This window comes from Protomyctophum parallelum (genome assembly GCF_964188405.1).
Source record: "Protomyctophum parallelum genome assembly, chromosome: 5".
Lineage (NCBI taxonomy): Eukaryota > Metazoa > Chordata > Actinopteri > Myctophiformes > Myctophidae > Protomyctophum > Protomyctophum parallelum.
This window is the reverse complement of record NC_139702.1, coordinates 11,615,279-11,623,406: the sequence shown is the minus strand read 5'-3', so window position 1 is coordinate 11,623,406 and position 8,128 is coordinate 11,615,279.

The window sequence follows — 8,128 nt, the reverse complement described above, 5'->3', positions numbered from 1 at the left end:
TGTGTGAGGTGTTCTCTATAGGTTGGGTTTCAGGTGGTTGTATTGTAGTAGCTTGACATTTCTTGGAGGGCACTTTCAAGGACAGACTCAATCTTCTGGAAGTCTGCTTGTTGGGTCGTAATGCAGAGGTTGTCGGCGTAGATGAAACGCTGGCATTAGGCATTGGGTAGTGGCTGGTCGTTTGTGTAGATATTGAAAAGGAGGGGGGCGAGCACGCTACCTTGTTGGAGGCCGTTCTTTTGGGCTTTCCATTTACTCCTCTGGTCATTTAACTGGACATAGAAGCGCCTGTTGTTGAGGAGGCTTTTCCTGACCATTGTGCGGTGTTGGACAGTGTCGTAGGCAGCAGAGAGATCTCTGAATGCTGCTCCAGTTATTTGTTTCCCCTCAAACCCATCCTCAATGTGTTGGGTGAGGTTGAGCTCTGTCCAGCACAGGAGCGGCTGGGACGGAAACCAGCTTGGTCTTTAGTCAGCTTGGTATCTATGAGTGGCAACGAGGCGTTGGAGTAGCAGCTTCTCATATAGCCTTGTAGGTGATGCAGAGGGAAATGGGTCGGTAGCTCTTTGTGGATAATGGGTCTTTGCCAGGTTTAAGGATTGCAACCACTTTGGCCTTTTCCCAGACAGAAGGGATGGTTTTCTGTGCTATGCATGTGTTCAGCATCCCCACAAGCCAGGTCTTTGCGTTGGGTCCCAGGTTCTGTAACATTTCTGCCAGTAGGTCATCAATCCCTGCTGCTTTTCCGGGTTTCAACTTTCCCATTGCAGTTTCAAGTTCTTCTAGGTCGAAGGGTTTGGTTTGAGCGCTGGCTGATTGTGGTTGGTCTGATACCACTGTGCGATGGTATTCTCCTGTGGGTCGGTGGCGGTCTTGGTCACAACTGGTGGCCAACAGTTGTAACCAACACCGCCACCGACTCACATAGATTACCATCGCACAGTGGTATCAGACCAACCACAATCAGCCAGCCCTCAAACCAAACCCTTCGACTTAGAAGAACGTGAAACTGCAATGGGAAAGTTGAAACCCGGAAAAGCAGCAGGGATTGATGGCCTACTGGCAGAAATGATACAGCACCTGGGACCTAACGCAAGGACCTGGCTTGTGGGGATGCTGAACACATGCATAGCACAGAAAACCATCCCTTCTGTTTGGAAAAAGGCCAAAGTGGTTGCAATCCCTAAACCTGACAAAGACCCATTATCCCCGAAGAGCTACCGACCCATTTCCCTCCTCTGCATCACCTACAAGCTCTATGAGAGGCACTACAATTTCTGAACAGACTATATTTACATCAATATGTCTGGGTCCCCACCTACTCACTCAGGGTTGACGTGTCACACCTGCAGTGATGGGAGGGGCACCAAAATGTGGTATTTTGATTGTTTAATGGGGGCACTCCCTTAGTATAAAAGTGTATGTTTTGTGTACACATGACCTGATGAAGATCAAATGGATCGAAACGCTGTCAGTATTTCAACAAAGAACGTCTTTCTTATACCTGTGGTGTGCGGGCTCCATCCAATACCTACACCAGTTGTGATGCAACAGAGTTTGCTGTGACCGTTGTGAATTATGGGTGGTGTGGTTTTTGCCAAGACGGTGGATTGTGGCCCATGCCTTCCTGCTGTTATTTGACATGTTGGTGTTCTCTATATCTTTTCGTCCTGGGCATGACGTTAAACTGTTCCGTTCGAGAGGACCAGCGACCCTCGAATGTAAACGGCCACGAAAGGAAATTATGTGTGTGTGAGGTGTTCTCTATAGGTTGGGTTTCAGGTGGTTGTATTGTAGTAGCTTGACATTTCTTGGAGGGCACTTTCAAGGACAGACTCAATCTTCTGGAAGTCTGCTTGTTGGGTCGTAATGCAGAGGTTGTCGGCGTAGATGAAACGCTGGCATTAGGCATTGGGTAGTGGCTGGTCGTTTGTGTAGATATTGAAAAGGAGGGGGGCGAGCACGCTACCTTGTTGGAGGCCGTTCTTTTGGGCTTTCCATTTACTCCTCTGGTCATTTAACTGGACATAGAAGCGCCTGTTGTTGAGGAGGCTTTTCCTGACCATTGTGCGGTGTTGGACAGTGTCGTAGGCAGCAGAGAGATCTCTGAATGCTGCTCCAGTTATTTGTTTCCCCTCAAACCCATCCTCAATGTGTTGGGTGAGGTTGAGCTCTGTCCAGCACAGGAGCGGCTGGGACGGAAACCAGCTTGGTCTTTAGTCAGCTTGGTATCTATGAGTGGCAACAAGGCGTTGGAGTAGCAGCTTCTCATATAGCCTTGTAGGTGATGCAGAGGGAAATGGGTCGGTAGCTCTTTGTGGATAATGGGTCTTTGCCAGGTTTAGGGATTGCAACCACTTTGGCCTTTTCCCAGACAGAAGGGATGGTTTTCTGTGCTATGCATGTGTTCAGCATCCCCACAAGCCAGGTCTTTGCGTTGGGTCCCAGGTGCTGTAACATTTCTGCCAGTAGGTCATCAATCCCTGCTGCTTTTCCGGGTTTCAACTTTCCCATTGCAGTTTCAAGTACTTCTAGGTCGAAGGGTTTGGTTTGAGGGCTGGCTGATTGTGGTTGGTCTGATACCACTGTGCGATGGTATTCTCCTGTGGGTCGGTGGCGGTCTTGGTCACAACTGGTGGCCAACAGTTGTAACCAACACCGCCACCGACCCACATAGAATACCATCGCACAGTGGTATCAGACCAACCACAATCAGCCAGCCCTCAAACCAAACCCTTCGACTTAGAAGAACGTGAAACTGCAATGGGAAAGTTGAAACCCGGAAAAGCAGCAGGGATTGATGGCATACTGGCAGAAATGATACAGCACCTGGGACCTATCGCAAGGACCTGGCTTGTGGGGATGCTGAACACATGCATAGCACAGAAAACCATCCCTTCTGTTTGGAAAAAGGCTGGAGTAGTTGCAATCCCTAAACCTGGCAAAGACCCATTATCCCCGAAGAGCTACCGACCCATTTCCCTCCTCTGCATCACGTCTTTCTTATACCTGTGGTGTGCGGGCTCCATCCAATACCTACACCAGTTGTGATGCAACAGAGTTTGCTGTGACCGTTGTGAATTATGGGTGGTGTGGTCTTTGCCAAGACGGTGGATTGTGGCCCATGCCTTCCTGCTGTTATTTGTCATTATGGTGTTCTCTATATCTTTTCGTCCTGGGCATGACGTTAAACTGTTCCGTTCGAGAGGACCGGCGACCCTCGAATGTAAACGGCCACGAAAGGAAACTGTGTGTGTGAGGTGTTCTCTATCATTTCATTCCAGACTTCACTGTCTATCTCCTGTGTTTTCCATTCATCTTGAGCGTTACACAGTCGTCTGATGTGCGGGGGGAGGTGCCGGCTAGCGCATAAAGGCACGGACGGGACAGGTGTTGTCTTGACCCATCCCGTGATGATGCGACAGGTGTCATTTAGGGCTGTGTCGACCAATTTGGTGTGACGTGATCGGCTCCAGCTTGAGCAGGCATACTCTGCTGTAGAGAAAGACAGGGCCATGGCAGTTGCACGGATTGTTTGTGGGTCTGCGCCCCACTTGGGAGTTCACTAGTTTTCACAGGATGTTATTGTGGGTGTTGACCGTGGCTTTTGTGTTCTCCAGGTGTTTTTTTTAAGAAGAGTGTCCTGTCCAGTGTAACTCCAAGATACATGGGGTGGGTATGGTTGGAGAGTTTGTGACCATCCCAAGTGACGCTCAGTTCTTTTCTCGCGTCTCGGTTCCTCAGGTGGAAGCTGCATAGTTGGGTTTGTGTGTCTTTCTTTTTCTGTCTTTCTTTCTTAGGACGGAGATCAAGGTAGACGCCATAGGAAGGCTCAACACTAGCCGATGCCCCTAGAGATCCATCCCAAAGCTTCCCTCAGGGAGCACAGCAAGCCAGCTAGCCAGCAAGCCTGCCCAGTCAGCCAACGCAGCCAGTCAGCTCCGCCAGTCAGCCAGTGTAGAAAGTCAGGCTGCCAAGCCAGAGCATATCAGCCCTTGCAGTCAGCCATTGCAGCCATACCAGCCTTGCTCAGTCAGCTCAGCCAGGCCTCTCTTGAGGCCTGGCTCTCTGTCTGCCTGGCCCGGTCTGCCCTGCCCTGCCTTGCAGCAACAGAACCAGCCTTTCTGGAAAGCCAGCCAGCTCAGAATGCGAGCTGAGCAAGCCAGTGCAGCAGCAAGCCCAGACTAGGTTACCGCAGCCTTACTGTGCAGCCACAGCCACTCAGTCTAGACCAGCAGGAGCTGGCCAGGCTCCAACCCTTGCAGCGCAGCCTTAGGCCGGACAGTCCCCCTGCCTGCACTTTGTTGCCTTCCTGGCCTGTCTGCCTGCCTAGGCGCCTCGGTCTTCCTGTCTGTCTGCTTTGGCCTGCCAGTCTGAAACTGGTTTAGACTAACTGCGTGCTTGCCAGCTGCGCTGGCTTGCTGAGCTCGTATTCTGAGCTGGCTGGCTTGCCAGCAAGGCTGGTTCTGTTGCTGCAAGGCAGGGCGGGGCAGACCGGGCCAGGCAGACAGAGAGCCAGGCCTCGAGAGAGGCCTGGCTGAGCTGACTGAGCAAGCTGATATGGCTACAATGGTTGACTGCAAGGGCTGATGTGCGCTGGCTTGGCAGCCCGACTTTCTACACTGGCTGACTGGCGGAGCTGGCTGGCTGCGTTGGCTGACTGGGCGGGCTTGCTGGCTAGCTGGCTTGCTGGACTCCCTGAGGGAAGCTTTGGGATGGATCTCTAGGGGCATCGGCTTGTGTTGAGCCTTCCAACGGCGTCTACCTTGATCTTCGTCCTAAGAAAGAAAGACAGAAAAAGAAACACACACACAAACTCAACTATGCAGCTTCCACATGAGGAAGGCAGGCAGGCATGCAGGCAGGCACAAGCTGCCTGCGTGCTTGCTTCGCCCTCCAGTTGCTGCTCCAGTTATTTGTTTTCCCTCAAACCCATCCTCAATGTGTTGGGTGAGGTTGAGCTCTGTCCAGCACAGGACGGGACGGAAACCAGCTTGGTCTTTAGTCAGCTTGGTGTCTATGAGTGGTATGAGGCGTTGGAGTAGCAGCCTCTCTTGTAGGTGATGCAGAGGAGGGAAATGGGTCGGTAGCTCTTTGAGGATGATGGGTCTTTGCCAGGTTTGGGGATTGCAACCACTTTGGCTTTTCTCCAGACAGAAGGGATGGTTTTCTGTGCCATGCATGTGTTCAGCATCCCCACGAGCCAGGTCTTTGCGTTAGGTTCCAGGTGCTGTATAATTTCTGCCAGTACTATGTCATCAATCCCTGCTGCTTTTCCGGGTTTCAACTTTCCCATTGCAGTTTTGAGTTATTCTAGGTCGAAGGGTTTGGTTTGAGGGCTGGCTGATTGTGGTTGGTCTGATACCACTGTGCGATGGTATTCTCCTGTGGGTCGGTGGCGGTGTTGGTTACGACTGTTGGCCACCAGTTGTGATGCAACAGAGTTCGCTGTGACCGTTGTGAATTATGGGTGGCTCCCTGAGGTCCTTGATCGCCATTGGGTCCAACAGTGGTCATTGAAGCGTGCACACACATGCACACATGCACCTACACACACAGGGGCACATGCGTATGCACACCTGGACCTTTAAATGAACAACAACACAAAAACTAAGGCACTGGTGTCGGACTTCTGGTTTACCGGAACGGGGTTCAACTCCCTGCAGTGCCCTGCTCAATGTGTTGTATTTCATTCATTGGTCCATGGTCTCAGGTCATTGAGCGGCGCGCTATAGTGTGCGATTCTTCATCATTGTTGAGGATTTTTTAAAGGTGAAAATCAAGGAAAAGCAAAAGGCTATAGTCCATGGTCACGGACCGCATACTGGTCAAGGTAATTTATACTGGTGAAGATCATTTACTAGTCTTCTAAAGGTCATTTATACTGGTGAAGATCATTTACTAGTCTTCTAAAGGTCATTTATACTGGTCAAGGTCAATTACTAGTCTCATGAAGGTAATTTATACTGGTCACAGTCATATACTGGTCACGGTCATTTCTACTGCTCAAGGTCATTGATATTGGTCAAGGTCATTAAGTGGCACGCTATAGTGCGCGATTCTTCATCATTGTTGAGGATTTGAAAAAAGGTTAAATTGCAGAAAAGCGAAAGGCTAAAGTCCATGGTCACGGAGGGCATACTATAGTATGTTGTTTTTCTTTTTTTTGGTGGTGTGCGGGCTCCATCCAATAACTACACCAGTTGTGATGCAATAGAGTTTGCTGTGACCGTTGTGAATTATGGGTGGTGTGGTCTTTGCCAAGACGGTGGATTGTGGCCCATGCCTTCCTGCTGTTATTTGTCATGTTGGTGTTCTCTATATCTTTTCGTCCTGGGCATGACGTTAAACTGTTCCGTTCGAGAGGACCGGCGACCCTCGAATGTAAACAGGTGTTGGGACAGGGTCAGGTGTTGTCTTGATGCATCCTATGATGATGCCACAGGTGTCATTTAGGGCTGTGTCGACCAATTTGGTGTGACGGGATAGCCTTGTAGGTGATGCAGAGGGAAATGGGTCGGTAGCTCTTTGGGGATAATGGGTCTTTGCCAGGTTTAGGGATTGCAACCACTTTGGCCTTTTCCCAGACAGAAGGGATGGTTTTCTGTGCTATGCATGTGTTCAGCATCCCCACAAGCCAGGTCTTTCCGTTAGGTCCCAGGTGCTGTATCATTTCTGCTAGTAGGTCATCAATCCCTGCTGCTTTTCCGGGTTTCAACTTTCCCATTGCAGTTTCACGTTCTTCTAGGTCGAAGGGTTTGGTTTGAAGGCTGGCTGATTGTGGTTGGTCTGATACCACTGTGCGATGGTATTCTCCTGTGGGTTGGTGGCGGTCTTGGTCACAACTGGTGGCCAACAGTTGTAACCAACACCGCCACCGACCCACATAGAATACCATCGCACAGTGGTATCAGACCAACCACAATCAGCCAGCCCTCAAACCAAACCCTTCGACTTAGAAGAACGTGAAACTGCAATGGGAAAGTTGAAACCCGGAAAAGCAGCAGGGATTGATGGCATACTGGCAGAAATGATACAGCACCTGGGACCTATCGCAAGGACCTGGCTTGTGGGGATGCTGAACACATGCATAGCACAGAAAACCATCCCTTCTGTTTGGAAAAAGGCTGGAGTAGTTGCAATCCCTAAACCTGGCAAAGACCCATTATCCCCGAAGAGCTACCGACCCATTTCCCTCCTCTGCATCACGTCTTTCTTATACCTGTGGTGTGCGGGCTCCATCCAATACCTACACCAGTTGTGATGCAACAGAGTTTGCTGTGACCGTTGTGAATTATGGGTGGTGTGGTCTTTGCCAAGACGGTGGATTGTGGCCCATGCCTTCCTGCTGTTATTTGTCATTATGGTGTTCTCTATATCTTTTCGTCCTGGGCATGACGTTAAACTGTTCCGTTCGAGAGGACCGGCGACCCTCGAATGTAAACGGCCACGAAAGGAAACTGTGTGTGTGAGGTGTTCTCTATCATTTCATTCCAGACTTCACTGTCTATCTCCTGTGTTTTCCATTCATCTTGAGCGTTACACAGTCGTCTGATGTGCGGGGGGAGGTGCCGGCTAGCGCATAAAGGCACGGACGGGACAGGTGTTGTCTTGACCCATCCCGTGATGATGCGACAGGTGTCATTTAGGGCTGTGTCGACCAATTTGGTGTGACGTGATGGGCTCCAGCTTGAGCAGGCATACTCTGCTGTAGAGAAAGACAGGGCCATGGCAGTTGCACGGATTGTTTGTGGGTCTGCGCCCCACTTGGGAGTTCACTAGTTTTCACAGGATGTTATTGTGGGTGTTGACCGTGGCTTTTGTGTTCTCCAGGTGTTTTTTTGAAGAAGAGTGTCCTGTCCAGTGTAACTCCAAGATACATGGGGTGGGTATGGTTGGAGAGTTTGTGACCATCCCAAGTGACGCTCAGTTCTTTTCTCGCGTCTCGGTTCCTCAGGTGGAAGCTGCATAGTTGGGTTTGTGTGTCTTTCTTTTTCTGTCTTTCTTTCTTAGGACGGAGATCAAGGTAGACGCCATAGGAAGGCTCAACACTAGCCGATGCCCCTAGAGATCCATCCCAAAGCTTCCCTCAGGGAGCACAGCAAGCCAGCTAGCCAGCAAGCCTGCC